At 35.1% G+C, this 22,591-nt stretch overlaps 1 pseudogene; it reads right to left on the bottom strand.

The window, feature by feature from the left end:
- Positions 1-6,026: 6,026 nt before the first annotated feature.
- On the bottom strand, positions 6,027-22,213 carry LOC118751113 (annotated as a pseudogene).
- Between the last annotated feature and the right edge of the window lie 378 nt (positions 22,214-22,591).

Genomic DNA, 22,591 nt, shown 5'->3' with positions numbered 1-22,591 from the left:
CAAAAACCACAACCAACTTCAATTCTCATAAAAAAAATTTACGAGTACCGTTAATTTCTTTATGATTAAATTGATCGTATCTAAACCAAATTAGTATGGGACCACCTGTGAGACACTACCTTTCCGGTGGAAGTTATCGAAATCGGTTGACGTGGTCCAAAGTTATGCTGTTTTGACAATAAAAAAAAAAAAATAAAAATAAAAAATATTCCGACGAATTGATAACCGTCTCCTGTTTTGAAGTCGGAAAAAACACACTTTGATTATTTCAGTAAAACTATTTGATGCGACTCTTTTTCATTGCCGAATGCACATACAGTCAGTCAAAAAAGTTTAGGTACAGCGATTTTTTTACAATACAGGCAACTATTTTTAAAATATTTTATTTTTTTCTAATTTTTTATAAAAATATGGTTTATTCTACAACAAAACCCCCAAAAATCAGAGTTCCAAACCTTGTGCAAAATTAAAGAAAATTCTGTAAAATTTCATTCAAATACCTACTGCACTTTTTATTTACGCTCTCTAGAAAAATGTGGAGTATGCAGTTTTCTAGCCCATTCAATTTTAGTATAATAAAGTGCAAGTATGAGGAAGCTGGGACTTTCCATTGATTGTTGGGAAATTTTTTTGTTGAAGGTGTCGCACATTTTTTCCCCATATAAAAAAATTATCAAACATTATTTTATATGGAGAAAATGAGCGACACTTCCAACAAAAAAAAAAAAATTGCTAAAAATCAATGGTAAGTCCTAGCCACCTTACACTCGCACTTTGTTATTTACTAAAATTGAATGGGCTAAAAAACTGCATACTCAACATTTTTCTAGAGAGCGTAAATAAAAAGCGCGATATTTGAATTAAATTTTGCCTAATTTTCTTTAATTTTGCACAAGGTTTGGAACTCTGCTTTTTGTTTTTTTTTTTTGTTGTAGGATTAACCATTTTTTTATAAAAAATGATTGAAAAATAAAATATTTAAAAATTAGTTGCCCGTATTGTAAAAAATTCGCTGTACCTAAACTTTATTGACTGACTGTAGATAAATATGTATGCAGCGGCCACCGAAAAATGTAAAAAGGCGAACCCTAGGATCAGCAAAAAAAACATTTATCGATACTGCCTCGGAAAAATACCTAAGGACTCAGGCTTGCAGGGCCTAACTTTTTTTGTTTGTTGTTTGTGGGGTGGTACGGTCTAATATACATTCATAAGTACATATATGTAGATATGCCTATGTAGTCGTATGTAGTATTATGGAAATTATCTAATGAGCATTCAATCACAACAAACAGATTGCATGTGAGTACACAATTGCAAATTTTTAAGTCTCGGAACAGATTTACTAAAGCTAAATCAAAGTAAATTCTTTTGATGAACAATTCTCAAGTACATATTTTAAGTTGCGATATTTCAAAATGAATAACTCGTTAATTTTCTAGTATAGTAGAAGTCAATGTAAATATGTAAGAATTTTATATGTAGAAAGAGTAAAGCTTGTAGGTTTCGAATCAATAGATTATTTAAATGGATCCAATAGTTTCATCATATCATATCTTATCTCTGATACGTTTGATTTCTTAAAAAAAAAAAGGTTTTACATTTATTTTAAGTTTAATTGTAGGGCTCGTAATGCTCGCTCATGAGCTGCGCGTGAGCTATGTAAGACAATGAGCAGTGATTTAACTCACGAGTGAGCAACAAAATAAATTGAGCAATCCTACTCTCAGTTCGGAGCGGCAAACATTTGGTATTAAGGAAAACAACAAAAGTTTATCAAGCAGGCAAAGTGAACGGTGGAGGTGAAGTAAGGCTGTATTTTTCTTATTTTTTTTTTTTTTTTTTTTGAATAGGTACGCTTAGTTTCTAAGATACTTGCAGCAGCTTATATTAATATACGTACACCATTGGTCGATATGTTAAGGTAATGTTTGTAATACCTTATAGAAAAATCTGTTATCGGTTAAAAAATGGCGTACATTTGTATTAGTTACACTAATATGTATTTTTATTTTTCTTTTTTTAGTTCAAATGTGTCTTTTTTAATTGTACTTTGAGTTTAAAGTTAAAACTTTAACCCCCAGTTTCACCAATAAATTTTAAAACTTATCGTACATATTACATATTAAATTTTAACAGGGCTGATAAATTTGAAATTGATTGGTGCAATCGGGCATACAACTGTTGTTGGGCTTGTTATTGGATATGTTTGGTAGTGCGTCTGCTACGATGGTGGGTTTGTGTTATAATACATTTCCTAAGGGGTTACATGGTTCTTCAAAAATAATTGTGTCGTGTCTAAGAAAAGTACTTAATATGCATTTTAACGTTCCAAAGAGCCAAATTGGTATGTAATTTTTTGCACTTCAAATTATATCACGTTTAGTTTGGTTTATTTTATTTTTGAAAGCTATATAACATTATGAGAAAATTGGGATTCTATAAATGATAATGTTTCTTACACGATCCATTCTATACAACTGAGTCGAATGCAAAAATTTTTTATTAAAATTGTTTTAAATTTTCCAACTCATGTAGCCCCTTAATTAGGAGTGCAGAAAGGACATACACTGTTACTATAGGATTATACCTGCGCTACGATTAAATAAAAAAAAAAAAAAATAAAAACTACATTTATGCATAAATCTTCTAAATATTCTAACGAAGTCGCAAAACTCGGCAATATCTCTATTGTGATTTCTACTGCGCCCCAAAGTATGCCGCTACAAAAAAAAACATTTGAATTTTTGTGCATTTATTTAGCACCTAATTTTTGTGGTATATTTTGAGGCGCAGTTAAAATCACAAAAGTGATGTGCTGAGTTTTGTGACTTGGTTCGAATAAGGGAATTAGTTTAGAAATTAAAACTAATTTATTTATTCGAATATTTGCTAATTTTCGGTACAAGTTTTGAATGTTTACATTGTGTGGCATTACTGAGAGACCGCACGGATTTTAAAACCACAATGTCCGAGAATTTTGTTTCTAATGTGTAGCTCAATCAATTTGCCCAGGCTCTTTAAAGAAACAAGGTCATTGGTCTGAAACCTCTAGGGGCCCATTCCCAGTCTTTGAAATAGTTGGGTTAAAAATTAAAAATTCAAACTTATAAAGAAATGTGGTTTTCCACTGAAAAGTTTTGCAATTCTGCGATTAATGTGGCAATACCTGTAGGTAACCAATAATACATACATACTTATTTGTGGTCATTTGACAGAAGAACTTAAGTCTATCTTTCACGGACAAACAAAATAGCATATGTTGGCAAAGATGTTTTTGCCGTCAGAGCAATCAAATGTATTCAAATGAAAACATGCAATTGTTGAAACAGATATGTATGGATCTTCTATGTTATACCAAAATCCAGAAAACCATGCGTACACTGAAACGGCATACACTGCCGGCAAAAAGTATTGGCACAGCAAATTTTCGCAATATATGCAAAAATTTTTTTTTCTAATATTTTTCCGCCAATTTTTTATGGTTCATTTAGTAAACTTTGTGCAAAACTCGCGAAAATTCGGCAAATTTTCATGCAAATTTGCAACTTTTTAATCAGATTTTTTAGAATTTGTATGCAGTTTTGGAGCCCTTTAAATTCTAGTAAATAAATGCAAGTTCAGAGTTAGTCAAAAATCGCACTGATTTTTGAGTTTTTTTTTTTATTGAAGCTGTTTTGCATTTTATCCAAATAAAGTATTTTCGAAAAATTTTTTTTTGTATGGAAGAAACTGCGTGAAAAAAAATGCCAAAAATCAGCGGCAATTCCTAGCTACTTAAAACTTGTACGTTATTATAATAAAATTGATTGGGCTACAAATCTGTATTCTCAAAAAAAAATCTGATTAAAAAGTTTAAAATTTGCATGAAAATTTGCTGAATTTTCGTGAGTTTAGCACAAAGTTTAGTAATTATATTTTTATGGTTTTTGTTGTAGAATGAACCCTATTTTTTATAAAATTTTGGCGGAAAAATATTAGAAAAAAAATTGTTGCATATGTATATTGTGAAAAATTTTGCTGTGCCAATACTTTTTGTCGGCAGTGTATGTATTTTACAATTTCTATTGCATAAATGTAGAGTTAAGTTTCGTGAAAAAACTTCCAAACTTGATTTCCCAAAATTTTAATTTTTACGCATTCACGTTTCCGGCATGCGGGCGACGATATGTTAAATATATGTATTTTATAAATATTATTTTACAAGTATTTAGTTCTGTTTTATTAATTTACTTAGTATATGTATGTATGTACATATATGTATATGCATTAGCGTGTCCCAGAACAAAAAAGGATACTATTGTTTTTGCCGAAATTCGATTTGCATAACTCCTTTCTTTATTCCCTTTTAAAGCTCGAAAGTCTCGAAATTTGTGCGGTAATTAAGCGCAGGCATGTCTTGGGCTTCCAAAAATTTGAGACGAGCTCTTCAACTTCAGCACTTATATAAATCGCAATCTTGCACAGCTCCACGGATCTACTACCATCACAGGGAACTTGTATTTCACCTATGACGTCTATGGTCTTCGGATCGTTTGCTATCACAGCAAAGGGTCGAGTCCAGACTCTGGGCATTTTGACCCTTTTCGATGCCGTTACCGAGGCTTCCGCCAGCGTTTATTGACGTTTAGCCACCTTATTTATCTCGCCCACGAATCCCGTTTTCTTTACCTGATCGGTGAGGTGGTCAGGCGACGGTTGGCAAATCGGAGATCTACTAAAGTCCTTGCCGCTGTATCTATTCACAGCAGTCTGAACCGGCGCTGTTAACTGGCTAGTAAGTGGATTATTCGAGGGCACAGGACACTCGGGGATTGCGCTGCAGGCTTCCCGTTGCCTTCAAGTTTTTTGAAAAGGACTGGTCCTTGGACTTCCCGTACCAGTCTGTAACATTGTTGTTAGCTACGGTTGCATCTGCTGTGCGCTTTTATGCCGTAAATTTGCGTTGAGATAGATACATATAGTAAGCTTTATATATATATATGATATTTAAGCCGAAAGGAATACAAATTAAGCGTTACATATATCGAATATCGGCAAAAAATTTGGAACACCCTAATATGCATAGTTATTTTTATACATACATACTTACATACGTATGTGTTTATATTGTAGAATTGAAATTATATGAATGCATATAAATTAGCGTGATCCAAAATAACTAACCTAACGAATTTATGGCCTTAAAAGGACCTTTTTACTGAGAAGAAAATTCTCCTATTTGGAAAAATTTTTATTTCAATTTTATTACATGTTATTTACATGGAAAATCAAGTCAAATGCCCACCGACACCTTTTAAAATTGGAATGCAAATTTTTCCTAATGGCAGAACTTTCTGCTCAGTAAATATGCCCTTTTAAGGCCATAAATTCGTTAGTTTTGTTATTTTGTATCACCCTAATGTACATACTTAACACTGTAACAGTTTCATAGACTTTGAATAAGTGCAACAAATGACAGGCACATTTTTAGAGTATATATATGTATATATTGTAATTGTTTTTGTTGCTTTGGACTGTATGTACATACATATATTGTTGGAGTTTTACATGTACCATATTTTATAAATACATATATGCAGTGACATATGTTTACATACATACATATATTCGTTTGAGTTATTATAAAGGTTTTTTTAAGATTTTCAAAAATTACACCTTGCACGCGCATACATTCTATACAAACAAAGATCAGACATTTTTCCGCGCTCTTGCGACCCCAGGCGACAGGCTAGTGTGACGCCCCATGTCGTCCATACATCCATTAATATTTGCTAGCTACTTAAGTCAAATTTTAGCCTTTGGCACATCATTGCACACCATATATCGCAAAACATTACAAAAAGCATATTTAAGCTCACTAAATAATCCTTTGATTCAAAGAAGAAAATCTAAGCTCACTCTCAAGCCAACCAACGCATTTCTAAAAGAAGAAAGAATAGTCGCATGCCGTCATTTCGGAAAGTAGTGCATTTCCCCTTCAAAGCGCAAGTACACAGCAGTTACAGTTGATTTCCGCTGACAGATCACAGTATTGTGGTTACCGTAAAAGATGCCCCATCGGCCGTGACACCCTTCTCGGTTTGCACCTTGGTCGCAAAACTTTCAACGCTCGGCGCCTTACTCAAATCAATTGGCGGTATGTCCTCATCGTAGTCCTCTTCGTGTTCCTGCTCCACTTGATCCTCGCCATCGTACTCGCCAACTGGCCGTTGTTGCTGTGGCTGTGGCTGATTCTCCGCCGCCGCATTCACCATGGGCGAGTGAAAGTAGTGTGGCTGCTTCTGTGACGACAACGACGACGACGGGCCCGGCATATAGATAATGCCGTCGTCGGTATCATCGTCATCATCGGTGGTGTTATGGGCAGCGATATTGGCCTGTCGTTGATGTTGATGTTGATGACTTGGGTTGCCGTTAATGTTGCAGCCGGTGTATCCACCATAGCCGGACTCGCTTTGATACGGGTTGGACTTTATGTGCGCGGTCCGGCAGGTTCCGCCGCAATTATGATGGCTCTCGGCATCGCCGCCATTTGCGCCGTAGCACTGGCCTCGATGTACTGAGCCCCCGTCCGTACCGTGCCGCTGCAGGGAGTGACCGACTGCGCCGTGTTGCCCACTGCCAGAGTGGGCGACTGATTGCTATATGTGCGAGTGTGAGCGCGCAATGGACAGCGAGTAGGGGCTGATGTCTTTCTGGATGCACATCGTGTCGTAGATGGGAAACTCGCAGCAGAGTATGAATTTCAGGGCGCTCGGCACTTCAACATACACGGATGGTGGTATGGGTATCAGCGGCGATGTTGACGCCTTATACTTGCGGTACTCCAGTTGGCTAAAAATGATTAAATGAGAGAATACAGTGCATCAAGTGGAAGGATCAAATTTGCTTTGGACTTACTCTTTGTACTTCTCATCAGCTGAACGTTCACGCAGTGGTATTCCAGATAGGAAGAGTATTATGAAGGTGGTAAAAATGGGCGAAGCGATAGCTACCCACTCGTGGCCAGATATAACATTCAACGAAATGGCGAAGATACCCCACCAGATGACGACCTCGCCGAAGTAATTCGGATGACGTGAAAGACTCCATAGGCCTGGAAATATGTATGCACATAAGCTTGTATGTATGTCTGGTACGTATAATACATACTCTAAATCAAATCAAATTACGAGAAACAAAGAAAGTGGGTGCGTGTGTGTGACCTTAACATACATTATTAAGCGATCATATCCCAGCCAACAAAGTATCCGTAAACGCAACCGAAAATGAAAAAAAAATTCTTAAAAAAAATCAGATATTTCATAAGCTTTCGGATTCCAGTAGGCACCCGAAACGTGTGTCGGAAAAAGTATCAGACATGGAGCGAAATGGATGCGCTTTTTTTCCTGAATTCCGCTATGCCTTTCATCTTTAATATAGACATTTTAATTAATTTTAATATTTTGCATCTCATGGCTATCGAGCCTTGGACGTTCTGAAAGCTACCAAATGGCGCACGCGCCTTTGTTCCAACCAAAATACGTACATCTCTGAGCCGTTCAATTAAATTAGCTTAAGTGACCTTAGAAGGTTTGACTTTGAATTAAAAAATAATCTGTTTCCCTTGAAAATTTTTATACTTTTATTAAGCTTCTACTAAAAGGGCATCTTGAACTACACCTATGGCTAGTTAAACGTTAAAATATCGAGAGAGTAACATTGAAAAGTACGGGATCGCTTTCTAGGAAAAATGGTGACTTCTGTCAACTTCAACATAACCTCCAAATTTTGGTTTAAATTTTTGCTTGATTTGTATGTAAACACACTTAACTCACACATGTAAATAACCAAAAATACTTTCAAATTCATTAGAATCCACTTAAACAAGTAATTAAATACTTTTCAACATGAATTAGCAGAGTGCACTTTTCGTTTGTTTACAATTTGGTTGCCAAACACACTACAGCTGATCGTTTGACACATTTACCAGAATTTACCAGCAAAAAATTTTCGGACAAAAACTGGTAACTTCTGACAGAGAGAGAACCGTATTTACTCTCTTTTTTGTCCTCTCAATAGTCAGAGAACCGAGTACGGTATCCCCTTGTAATGAATTAATACGAAAAAAATGAAAGATACTCACCGTCGTTGCAGAATTTTCCTTGATTCGCTGGATCCTGTCGGAAAGAGAACTTCTGCAGATCAGCATATGTCTCGGCCAGCAATCCTACTATAAACATTCCCGTACCAGTGGAATCCAATGTGGTCATGGTTTTGGGAGCATTTGGCTGGGAATGGCGGGGAGAGTTTATTATAATTACTGGCAAAGAGACCACATAAACCCAAACGGCCTAAAAAGAAAGAAAGGCAAGAAATATTAGTTTAGTTCCGTAAAAATTATATCGAGTACTCATATTCAATAACCTATCTGCACCCCTCGGTGACTTATGTATCCGTCAACTTTGATATTATTTCTTACTTTCAAAGCCATTAGTACATTTTACTAAGAAGCAATACATAAAGTTAGCATTAATATTATCAATGACAGTTGAGTCTAAGGTGGATTTTAATATCAGAAACTCATTTTTGCAAAAATTGCTGGTAGAATATATCGAACACCTAGATCTAAATTGAGCTAACTCAAAAATCAGATCCGGAAATATATGTAACTGTTAGTGGATCGTACAGATTCAATGCGGTTAATATAAAAACAGGTATAACAGTAGTTTTTTAGTTAGTGTATATAATCATGAAGAAAAAAATATTTTCCTATGAATTGATTTATGCAAAAAATCGTCCAAAATTGTAATTAATTCCAGTTTAGATCTAGGTGTGCGATATGTAAGCACTCGATTTGTACAGTTGTCTACTTTTAAAAAAGTTATTTAAATTAAAAGACATGAGTTGAGTGTTTTCATTTGTTCATAATTATTCTGTTTTCATACAGTTCTCTATTGAACCTTTCGAAATAGTATCATTGGGCTGTACGAGTTCTTCTATTAAACTACTGAAAAAACGATGTTTGCTTTGGGCGATTAATTCTTTTAAGAAGTTTGCGCGGACAAATGGCATTACTACGGCACATTACTGGGGATGTAACCCGATGGAGAAGTAGCTCTGTTTGACTTGTATATAAGAAACACAAGCGACTGAGGCTGTCGCTAAATGTCAACCTGACTTCGGGGTTTCCTTGCTTGATATCTAGGAGGCATTTGATAACGTGCTACCTAAATCAATGGTAAAAGTCCTGAGTAAGCTTGAGCACGAAAGCAAGTTAGTGAGGCTTATCTCCAAAAAAAAAAAAGCTCTGTGGCAGAATTGTCATGAAACCAGGGGTAACCGCGATAAAGGAGACCAACTCTGCTACGTTTATGATTAGTTTATGGTGCGATCGTAAATGGTCATATAATTCCTGCCCTCTCTCTCAATCGCCTCCGAATACTTCCAAATTAGGCTGATTTGGGCCTCAGGGCACCGCGACATTGCAAGTAACTGCCGGCCTGATGAATTTGTTAATTGAGCACTTGGCGAAACCCCTGGCCTGGCATTCAAAGTGTAGGTACTCTCTGAAATTCTCCCTGGGGTGGATTGCAGCAGAATTTCATATCGCTCTTAAGCAGAATTTACATTCCAAGAAAATACTTTTCTTTTCATTCTTATCACAATGGATAATAAAAACAATGCTCAAGTGGGCATCTCGCATTGCCATCCAAACTGATCTTAAATAAACAGAAAGTTCAGATAACACATTCCAGTATTTTATCCAAATATTTTTTCCTTTATATCGTTTTTTTTTCTTCACATCAAAACTAACCACTAATGAATCTAACAGTACATTTTTCTAATTATTGAAGGCCTGCGAATCAAAATTTCTGAAAGTTGAATAGTTAATGCATTTTGAATATTTATAGACTCATTTATTATTTGTAGTGGATAGGTTTGCGTGGCCAGCTATTCGATTGGTCCTTGACAGAAACGAGTGGCCATGCTCCCACGTCGAGGAGAAAATGGGGCGTGTTTGCATATTGCGCGTAAACATGGAAATTGTGAGCCGAACAACTCACGTCACAGCCATAAAATCAATATGGAACTATGCACATTAAAATAGCAAATAAGAGTCATTGAATAATGAGTTTGCTAAATGACATTGATTTAATTGTTTTAATAAAAATCAGATCAATAAAACTTCCGGCAACTCAACACTGAGTGAGGCACATAGGAAGCGTTGTCATCAAAAGTTGACATGTCAAAACACATACAACGTATGTATGTATGTATGTATGTACGAGTATAATATACATAAGTGTATGAAAGTTTCAAGTTCCTGACATAAGTTTACTTAATAACCATTGATTTTGAATTTACAAATGTATGTACAATGTACATATCTACATGTGTATATACTAACTTAATTAAATTTTTATTATTAACTACTCAGGCATACGAACAACTGTATATGGGCAAATCTAAAAAACATAGGGGTGCCCACAAATTTAGAAAAATTACACTTTTTGTTTTGGAAGTGTCATGTTTTTTTAGATTTGCCCCCATCTACGTACCCTGCAGTGAAATGCTGAACCAGTATGCACAAATTCCAGTTCATGAACTATTTTTAAGGATAAAAGTCATACCAGTTCGTAATGAACTACGTAAAATTATACCAGTTCCTCGTAGAAAAACAGTAAACTTGTTGGTAGAAGTTCTAGTTCGAAAACTGGTATTAAATGAAGAAGTAACGTCATTTACTATAATTATACCAGTTCTCCGCAGTGAAATGCCAAACCAGCCAGTAAATATACTAGTTTGTTAACTAGTATGTGCTAAAGCGACGGCCTACCATTTCGTCGATTTCGAACAACTTATGCGATCAGCGACATCTGTCTTTGAATTGCCAAAACCAAAACTTAAATGCGGCTCATAATTATTTGGGCCAAATTCTTATTTATTATGTTTGCTGAGTTGGAGCTGCTTCGGCCGATAGAGTTAAAAGCAAAAAAAAAAATAAATAAATTTTCCTTTTTCCCCTGCGGCTAATTGCTTTCCTCACCAATACCGGCTGTGACGTCAAGTGAAGACTACCAATTCTGGTTCGGAGATCTCAGGTTCGAGTTCGCTTGGAGGTGATTAAAGTAAAGTAAGTAAATTATTTAAATTTAAATATAAAATACACAAATTGTAAATTTAATTTCATTTGGAAAAAAAACGCAAATACTCAAATACCATAAAAAAATATAATGAAATATTTTTTTTTTTCTTTTTAAAGCAAAACAATCAAACAATCAAAACGTCAACTGCTACTAGTAGGATGCTGATGCAGGAGCGGACAATTAACATCTCCTATGGCACCGCCATTTTAAAAAATACCAGTCGCTAACATTGAAAAAGGATACAACATGAACTAGTTGGGCTGAAATGCAAACTGGTAGTATTATGTTTCACAACTGGTTGCTTTTCCTACGGGGTAAATAATATGTATGTAGATATGTATGTGCACTATTTCAGCCCGGAAATCGTTCCTCAATCAAATGATCTGCGGCATAAAACTTTTTATCGAAACCATAAAGTTTACTGTGTGGAGGTTAAATTAAAATAAGTATTACAATAAGCACGCCAGCTGTTTGTCAGCCCGACTGTTGTTGTTTTTGTTTGTGTTTATGCGATTTTGCGTTAAAAAGGATTATATATTAAGTTTTATTCATACTTTTATGCTCACCTGAAAGGTCCAAAAGACAGCGTATCTGATTATGTTGCGTCTTGTGTCGTCAAACTGTTTATCACGGCCCAACTTTATTATGCGGTACAGCAGATATCCAGAAAGCCGTGCCCCCCAGAGGCAGACGAATAGAGTGACCATCAGCTGCCGACTGTCGTAGGCCTGTAAATATATATAAACAATTAGGTTTCTAATTATAAACGAAGTTAAATAAATTAATGAAATAATTCTATAGCTGGGCGTGATCAGAAAACTTTAGTTGTACATAGTATTTTGAAAGAATAAATCGCACGCGAGCAGTGATTTGCCATCAACAAAAAAATTCTTAAGAAAATCAGCTGCCGAGTTCATGCCTGTGCCTTTTTTGCCTTAAAAGAGTGTGACATTTTAAGAAACGAACACACAGTTTTTTTTTACCAAATTAGGAATGAAAATCGGGGCAATGAAATGGCGACATTTTCTCGGTAGAAACGAAAACACCATAAAAAATAGGAATATATCGCTACGTAAAGGTGATTCAGAATGACAGATAATGCAAAAATAAATCGATTTCTAGTCTCCCCTGAACAATTCAAAAAAAAAAAAAATGGACCTGGTACCTTTTCACCTCAAAGTACCGATATTCATTTTCGCACGTTGTCATAGTAAATTGTTGCTGAAAATTTTTAAAAGTGCATTTCTCATACGATTTCTATTTAGTGCTTTCGATATAAGCAACAAGTCAATCAGCTGTTCATACAATTTGCGAGCTTTTATACATTTAGCATTCGTGTACTTTTTTAGGTATCGTTCTCTTTGAGATACAGTGCCGTTGGGCCTGGATTCGATCCCTGCTCCAAACATCCAAACTAGAAAAAGTTTTTTCTGGCAGCGGTCGCACCTCGGCAGGCAACGGCAAACCTCCGAGTGTACTTCTGGCTTGAAGAAGCTTCTCATAAAAACTATTTGTTGCTCATAGGCGGCATAAAATTGTAGGTACCTCCATTTGTGTTATAACATCAGGACAAATTGTTGGAGAACCTCGGCCCAACAAAAATGTAGACCAAATATTAGAACAAAGTTAGTGGTTCACAAGAGCTTTCTCTAGTGCAAGTTTTGCCTACAGGATATGCATGTACATACATACATACACATGTGTGAGGTTGTCTGTCAGAATTTTTTCCGCCTGGTATGTGGTGTGCCAATTATAGTTGCACGCAGCTAAATGGAACTCATTCCACAATTTTCGTGTTAGCAAAATTACAGTTATTGGTATCGACGTTAATGGTATTGTTTTCACATTTTTGCAGCGATTGCCCAAGCTTTTATCCGACAAATGCACACATTCACAACAAAAAAAAAACACAAATTGCGGTGTAAAGGGTGACTGGAGTTTTATTTAGTATTATAGCGTGGTTCCAAATAGCTGCTATTATGTGTGGCGTAAGACCCGGAAGTTTTAAACATAGAATACTCACACATTAATTCAGATAAATGTTAGATTTTTATATTTGTCGTCATTTTGCTAGCATTTGTATGTACATAGCACAAAAAAAAAAAATCAAATTAAAAGAAATGTTTAAACAAAACTTCAAGGTGTTGCAACAGTTATGATCATGCATTAATCTACTGTACGTACTAAAATGGAAAAATATTTCTCTAAAAAGTTAAATTGGTTTCTACTTTTTTTCATCCAAATGGAACACCCTTTAACAAATTTAATAACAATATTAAACAACACAAACAAATATAAAACTTGGCGAATAAGTGCAAATGGAAGAATTTATAGCTGATTTATATACATAAATGCATACATACATACATACATGTGTATGGTAGCACATAGTGCAAGCACGTGCAAACCGAGCAACCAAGTCCAAACGCCTAGCCAGCCTTATTTTAAGATAATAGCTTTTGTGCACGAACACACACATACATTTCTACGCGGGAATATGTACCCTGCAGCAATAAGCTGGCCAATTTTCCGGAAGGGACTAGTACTTCACTGGTTCTGTGCGCAGAGATGCCTGCCACTATTTGTTAGCTTTCAGGAGGGTCCGGGTTCAAATGCCGTCAGAGCCAACATGATTATAAAATGATAAAATTCATTTTTTTTTTTTGTGTTTCCGAATTATGAAAAAGCATCTGCGAAGTGCAGAACGCAATCTTACTCCAACGAAAAAAATCTCCAGAATTGGACTAGTCTAGGACTATCTTACGGTCAGTGTTGATTGGACCGGTCCTTTTCCAATGACACGCCAATGCTAAAAATGCCAGTTGAAACCATTGGCAGGGGAGTTATGAGGGACTAGTACTGGCAACTGGTAGGGACTATCTGAGGGCTAACCTAGGGTAAGTCTGAATTGCTGCAGGGTATGTACAAATGTATAGAGTCAGGAGTAACAATAGTGAAATACGATACTGGACACAAAAACACAAAAGCTTCCGCTACTTATGTCTTATTTCCTAAAAACAAGGATTGGATTTCTTAATCATTCTCCAAAATGGAATTTTGCCAAAAATTTCCGTAGCTTATATAGGTCTTATTATAACTCGATGTCAGAATAATATGGTAGATCCTTTCATTTGAACAACAAAAAAAGAAACTTACAATGAACAAAGTGAAAAATATCTACTTTCATACAATTTGCGCGCCATCAGCTCTTCGTCGTCGTACTTGAATGTCTCAGCTGACACCTCTAGCAGCTTTTCGTAGCCTGTGATAGTTGAGGAGTCGTACATCGCCGCCATCATCCTCAACTGTGGGCTTGGGTTAATTTTCTCTATTCGTTTAATTTAAGTGTTAGATGTGTGTAAATTTCAGATTTATTCCAAAAATTTTCTACATACATATTTACAATGTTTTCACAAAACTTATTATACATACATATGTATGTATCTTTAAACAGGACAAATATTATTCTTTCCAAAGCCATATAAAACTTGAAAATTGGGTTAAAATAACTGAGATGAAAATTGTTTAGTGTGGGAAGTCATGTAAAAATGGGAAAAGAAAAATTTTTATAACAGTTTCGTGAATAACTCGTCCGGCTTTACCACCTGCAAGAACAAAAAAGCAAGACAAAAGTTTACAAAAATAAGTTGGGTAAATTTAATCCATGCGGAAAGGTATGGATGAAGGTTAAAGAGCGTAAGCGAAGAGGCGCACAGTGTTGACAGAGCTACAAACAAATTTTTTTTTATCCTTGGCTCTGGAAACAAAATTGACGTTGGTTGTTACAGATGTGCATATATACATACATAGATATTTATATAATAACTGAAATGTAACTATATCGGGCGTGTTTAGGCGCGTCTGCTAACACCAGGCGCCTAAATACATGCTATGTACTGCTGCATGTGCAAAAATTTCCTTTATGCAATTTAGGAAATTTTTGCACATGCACTTCTCAACTGCCATGTAATTGAACTTTCTTAAGTTCTAATTAGATGGCACTTCAAAGTATGCTCGGCCTAGTCTGATGCATCCTCCGGAAAATACATATACAAAGAAGTATGGTTGAACTTTTACTTTTGAAAAAATGAAACTTTCTTGACGAAGCCGCAGAAGACTGTCGTCGGCTTGTACTTTATCAAAAATATCACTCACGCACATTCACGGAGATTTCGTGATTTTTTTCTTTTTCAATGATTTGGGCCAGATCCTTAACATTTCCTTCCATAAATCCAAGTCGAATAACAAGATGCATAGCAAAAGTTGTAATTTAACATCGATAATTCAAAGCACCTAATGCGTTACTAGCCGATTTTTGCACATTTCCCACTGCACTGCCGACCGACCAAAAGGCCGCGACGACCCTGACATTGGTGAAGGAAACTGTGGCACTAGAGAAACCTTGAAAAAGTGTTTAATTGCCAGTTGAGTCAGTGCAGCGAATCGTTGAAATTTTACATTGTTAGTGACATCAAAGTGTGCCCACTTCCTGTGTATGAACCAAGTACACAGCACACGTGTAAATACATACATACTCAAACATTTGTGTACATACCCTGCAGGAAATGGGGCTAGTTTGTAGAGAACTTATAACTGCCCAGCAGTCGATTACTTGTAACTTTTTATTACTTATTTCCTTAGGTCGTAACTAACTACTTTTGAAGGGCGATGGCCGCAAAATAGTGAAAACTGGTTTCCTCTGCATTAGATGCTAACTCCTTTCGGACATAAACTATCAATAAAAAAACAAAATTTTCAATTTTTTATATTTTTATGTATTTATTTTATTTAGCATTACTTATTTGTTGAAATAAATGTTCTTTTGTAGATGGCCTCATATTTGATTTCGGTCAGACATAACATCAAAATGTTATTACAAAATGTCGACCTTTAATTCGAAAAATAATCTGCGAAGTGCAGAAAAAAATGTATCGAAAGTAATTTTTATAGACGAAGTCGTCTACTTTTTCAAATTTATCAATTTGTCAACAGTGAGACACGTAAACCTCCGAGTGTATAGTATTTCTGCCTTGAAAAGGATTCTCATAAAACCATACCACTAATTGGAACAGAAGCTCGGCCAAACACTTAGCCAAAGTGTAAGCGGCATAATATTATTCCCCCTATTCTGGTTGTCGCAAGTCGTTCGCATCGACAGTCGTTCGTTCAATTATGTCGTAAATAAAAACATTAACGACAGATTTTAACACGTTTTCAATAATTCTTCATTTCGAAAGGATAACAGGAATACAAATTTGCCGGTAGATTATGTCATTGAATGCTTCATAACACCAATGAAAATCTCAAATATCGACGAACGACTGTCGTTCCCACTATCGGTATAGGGGCGATTATTATCGAGTTCCCACTGGGTATACACTTAATAACCTCTGCGTTTGTATTGCTATTGCGTACATCACAATTTTCCCAAAAGTGTAAAGACAAAACGAAAACTAAGCCAACATCATCGAAGGTACGTATGTATGTATACATATATGCAGGCATACTTGCATATGGGCGATTCCATCGAAAAGTCTACCGCGTAAAAAGAACCGCTTAAAGTTCTATATCTAACTTATTTATAAGCCCATTTGGCTGCTTTTTATAATATATACTGGTTATGTAAGCAGACGCGTTTTTGCCAAAAATCGTCTCGCTAGGTGGCGCCAGGATCGATAAATTTTGAAAAACCGTTTGATTTGTTTCACATTTGGCATGTTTAGTTGAAACATAGTAGACATAGATTTGCAAAAAATGGAACCGCTGATGGCGCTGATGTCGAAATAAAAAGTACTTTCGACATAAAATGCATATTTCCTTCCCGTTAAAAATTCTCTCGAGAACAATATTAGCAAAAATTTTTCAAAGGAAATTTCAGTAACGTAACGCCAAGTAACGTCACGTCAGATACTTCATTAAGATTAAACGAAAAGTAGAAAAGATTTTTACATTTAAAAACTTCGAAAATTAATTTTAAACATTTCAAATGTTACTACAAAAACTTTTATACAAATAGTCGTGTCCAATTCGCAAAGTTTTGAAAATTCGTAATCGAAGTCAAAATCTACTTCGGTTTTTTGCAACGCCACGATGGCTAATATCTTTAAATCGCTACAATAGTTGTAAGTTGCTATGCAAATCTAAAATAACCTTTTTCAAATTTGGTTCTTTTAAATTTTTTTAACATTTTGTCATACGTGCGTTACGTAACGCCAGATTGGAAATGCCCATATGTACCACATGTAAAGATATGGATCGGGATACATATATCTACATATGTGTGTGTATGTATACACTATTTATAAGTACCATTTTGTTGCCTTTAATATAGAAAGGTCCTATCTCATATCGTCGCTGAAATACAAAAATCCCCAACTAACTAAAAGTCCAAAATTTACTTTTTGATCGATTATGATGCATTTCATCAATTTATAAGTCCTTACATCGTTTTATGCGATAAAAAATTTTAGCTAGTTACGCCTTTTTTGCATTTTAGCGACGATGTGTGAAAGGGTCTTTCTATATTGTGGTAGTGGGTACCAATATCGTTACTGCAATGTAGTTTTACATATGTATGTATGTAGTTAGTTTTTAGATGGACATGTATGTATGTTGTTCACTCATTCTGTGTGCACTGTGGAAATTATGCAGACGTGTTGACTTACAGTGCCCAGAGTGTAGATAAAAACTGTCAGGCTCACTTGACACAAGAGACATCCTTAAAAGGCTGGCGAGCATTGCCTCCCCTTCAGGCAACGCCCTCTAACTAATACAGTACTAACTAATGACAGAAAAGAAGGGGTGGGCTTTTCAGGGAGGGGTTCGGTGTCCACCAACCGGAAATCAGTTACGATTTCCAAACTATATTAACTAGGGCTGTGCGATTATTCGATTACTCGAGCAAGTTGGCTAATCAATTATTCGGTTAATCAATTACTCGAGTAATCAAGATTTTGAACTCTCAAAACGATGATTAATCGAGTTACTTGAAATATGATTACTCAAAAATAAGAAATTTTGCTCGTTAAAAGAGTTTGCTTTGGAAAAAGTTTTTTTTTTTACATTCTGTATATGAAAAAAAAATTTCGTTTTAATTTTTGAAAATAGAAACGTTGTTTTTAAAGTATCAAGGAACTTTAACTACTTTATAAATATGTAAAGAGTTGAAATGTTGATTAGTCATTTTACTCGAAATGTTGATTAATCATAAAGCAAATTACTCAAATTTTTTTCTTTTTTTTTGGTTAATCAAAAATCTTGATTACTCGAGTAACTGAACTTTTGAGTAATCATAATTTCTGATTAATCGAATAACTGAGTTATTTACTTTATGATTAATTCAAATTTTGAGTAATCGATTAATCGCACAGCCCTAATTTTAACAAAAATACGTTTGTACGCATACGTGTACACAGAAAAAAATATGACACAGAATTTAAAAAATTATCGCCATCAATACTTCTCATACCAATGAAAACAGGATAATCTCTATCCTATCGTATTATTTTACTACAATGTAGATCCTATTGTAACCGGTTTCACGAAATTTTTGAAATTAAAATTTAATATGGGCCTTCACGCCAAACTTGAAATGCGGTAGCTCCGTGCTCGGTATTTAATCCCATTTTTTTGATCTTGTAGACTAATATTTTATTCATTTATGTAGCTTATAACCTTTTTATTTTGAAAAAAAAACACGAAAAATTAGTAGAAATGAGTTGCAGGAAACGAGCAGTTGTTGCGAAATATCCCTTACTTACTAAGCTGAAAGGGGCATTCACAGCGACAAATTTTACAACTCGTTTATCAAAACTAATGAAACACGAATAAAATCCCATAATTTTAGTTTTGATTTCAATTTCATTTGTGACTTAGATAAGTTTCCTCCGTTTTCCTGTATTACAATTGATTATACATATCGCTCATTTACTTCAATAGTGTTATACTCAAAAAAGCAAAACTCCAGATGAACGGCTTTAAAGTTTTAAATTTAAATATACTCCCATAGTAGTACAAATTAATACATTTTTTTTTTTACAACTTCAGATACTGAAAGGAAATTTTGACACATGTGTACCGAGCCGAACTTAATCAGCTGATCTAGCAACACCATCTGATATAAATTTGCCTTATGTCCTGCAATCGAAATGATTGATAAAAATCTCGGCAACCAATTCGAAAACGCCCTATCTCAGAAAACTTTTCAAGAACGCCCTACTTCAGAATTTTATTGAATGATGCCCTATCCAGAATTCGGTTCAATAACGCCCTGTCTCAAACGAAAATACATCGAAAATGTGCTGAGATAGGGCTTTTTTGAATCGGCAGTTGATATAGGGTGTTTTTCAACCGAATTCTGAGATAGGGCGTTGTTGAAACATTTTCTGAGATAGGGCGTTTTCGAACTGGCCATCAACTGGAACTCAGCCATCGATTTCTTATTACTTTTGTTCTATTTTAACAGATATTTTTTCTCTGTGTATGTGTTTGCGGGAACATTTTTTGTGTAGGCTTTGCAGCTGAATTGGCTAACAGGGCCTCTTGCACCCATTGAACACCGTAGATATAAAGAGTGTCTTATGAGAGCGTAATCGCTAAAGGATATCACTTACTATTAAAGCACATCTCTGATATTTATCTAAATAATAAAAGGATATAACTTATACCTTATAAGTGCACTTTGCACTCACGACGATTTGAAGTACGACTACATACTTTTATATGTATGTATGTGCATATAAATATTAAAGTACATAGTTATTTATGTATATACCCTGTGGGGAAAATCTCTAGTTCTTAACTGGTGCACTTTTAGTACATTTAGACCCAGTACTGGTTCGAGATAAATCTCTTTTGCAAGCAAACAACTGGCGAATTTAGCATGGCAATGTCCTAGAGAGTGTCAATTTTCCCCGCTGCATCCTTTTTTCGATAGTTTCGAACTAGTCCTAAATTCTATAGTTCCGAACCAGTTATAAAATCGACAGACGAAAGGAAAAAGTATCATGACATTTCAATCTTTTTGGTTCTCCGGTGTGTGCGTTTTAAAAGTTTGCTCACTAGTAACATTAGAGTTTTGACACTCCCTTAACTCCCTTACTGGCGTCCCTAAATTGGAGCGCTAAGCGCTGCGTTTTCCATTGTCAACAGGTGTCAGCGCGCACTATCCCCAAATCAACGTGGCGTAATTGTTGACGTTTTCTCATTTCATCTCGTTTTTATTATTGTTTCCTCTTTCACTTTTTGTCCTTCCTATTTCTTTCCGTCTTCTGCATCCAACTTTAACACGTAACGCTTTGTCAAAAATGTAAATGTTGTTTCGCGCTTGACGCGCCAATTTATAAACGGCAGTTACAAAATCTTTGCACACACACACAGTGCCTTGCTAAGGGAGTCTATTTTGTCAAGAGGGAGCGGCGAGAAAACTGTTTTCTGAGCAAACCTTTTGTTATTGAATCATGCGTTTACATATCTTTGACTGTAGCTGAGCTTGCAGAGGTGCTTGCTGTTATTAGTTAGATTTCAGAAGCTCCCAAGTGGTTAAAATGTTAACATAAATTTTTCTTTTGTATTACCAAGCTATGAAAAAGCATCTGCGAAGTGCATAATTGAAGCGTATTTGAACGAAAAAGTCGCCAAACATTTATCTACCTATGTATGTAAAGTAAACAACCTTTTCCTATAGTTCAACAGATAAGTTCTAGTTCGTTCTGCACCCATTTTTCGATAGTTCCTAACAAGTTCTAAATTCGTCACCTTACATATAGATTTCTAATGAAAACAGTAAAATAATTTTTTAAAAGTACCATATTTCAAAAGGCGGCATTTTTTAGTAGAAACGAAAATACCATAACCCTATGCTTGAAATTGTTCTAGCTCCCTGAATTTCTTTACTTATTCATGCTTCCTACAGAAATAGTAAAATTACCAAAGACAAAAAATAAAGGAATATTTTTTGCAATCGATTTAAGCTCATACATATACATGCACATTTTCAAATAATAGTTATTTTCGAAATTTCAATTCAAGAAATTAGATGGAAAATTTTTGTCTACATGATATTTGAATATAGCAGTGTGATACTTGCTAGCTAAGGAATATTCATCTTAAATGATTAAAATATCTTGATTTTTTTTTTTTAAAAAAAGTCCACAATTAATCGTTATTTTTTGACCGGCAGTTTTTTAGTCAAATATAACAGTTAAACTTGACTTTAATTTTTCGTCAAAAGTAAAACTTAATCACTAAATATTTCATCTGCCTGTAAATTTTTGAGATAATTGCTTCAGAGCAAAGCTCTTGCTAGTCGACTAGTCGACTAATCGGTTAACGAAATAGTAGTCGAATAATTGCTATTCGGCTTAGTATCAGCCGACAAAAAATTTGCTAATCGACTAATCGACTAACCAAATAGCCGGATAGTCGAGTTTTAACAAAAGCTCTACTCCAGAATCTAAACTGAATGATATGTGCTTTTTCTGTCATTATTATTGTTTATAGTGTATATCATTATCCATTCCACTTACCTTCGATGGTCTATCAATCTGCCCCAAAAAGAAGGTAAGCAGCGAGATTATAATGAAATTAACGCCGCCTGCGAAATCCGTCAGCTTATCCATATGCAGAATGGAGTTGATCAGGAAAAACAGGATCTGCATGCTGACCGTGACAATCGCACTGATTGCGTAATGGTCATAATCCAAAATGTTGATGGCCATTTTTGTGACAACAAAGTTTCGTTAAAAAATTAAACGCTATTTCTTGCATAACAACAACGTCGTCGTGTTGTCACTCACAGCTCACTTGACACTTGTCGTTATATTTTTCGCTTCACTTTCATTTGCAGCAATGCTCTCAGGTACTAATTTAATTTTTGTACGATAGTGGATTTTCATTTCTTTTTGTGTTTTTTTATTTTTTTTTTATTTACAAATATGCACTTCTACATCGTTGGGGCGATTAGTAAATCGCTAATTTTGCATTAGTTTCCTCTGCTTGCACATAGACTGTTGGAGTTTCCGCAGCGCCACTTCATACAAGGCATCGACTCCACCGTGAGGATAGGCCTTCAAACCTTCCAGAAAAAAAGTCTTGTTTTGTTGATTAAATTAGTTATACAAATTAAAATAAAACAACGCTCCCTTGCATCTGCATTGTATATACATAGATATATGTATGTTATAGATATGTATGTACGCTTATCAGAATTATTCTATGGTTTTTGTACTGTATCAACACTGTCCTTACAAAAATATTTTAAGATTGAGTACGTTATAACAAATTTTTAAAATTTATTCTAAATCGGTTTGAGCTGTGTTTTACTTATCAGTTATCTCTTTCATTGAGATTCTTTCTTTAAATGGACCGGATAATTCAATTAGGGACATTGGAGTCTTTGTAATTTAAATAGTATCTTCCATGTACGTGCGTATCGTTACCTCTTAATTCACAAAGGCCCT

The sequence above is a fragment of the Rhagoletis pomonella genome, unplaced genomic scaffold (genome assembly GCF_013731165.1).
Source record: "Rhagoletis pomonella isolate Grant_MI unplaced genomic scaffold, Rhpom_1.0 Rhpom_scaffold_00544, whole genome shotgun sequence".
NCBI lineage: Eukaryota > Metazoa > Arthropoda > Insecta > Diptera > Tephritidae > Rhagoletis > Rhagoletis pomonella.
Note: the sequence above shows the minus strand (reverse complement) of the source record. Positions and strands in the feature narration are given on the sequence as shown.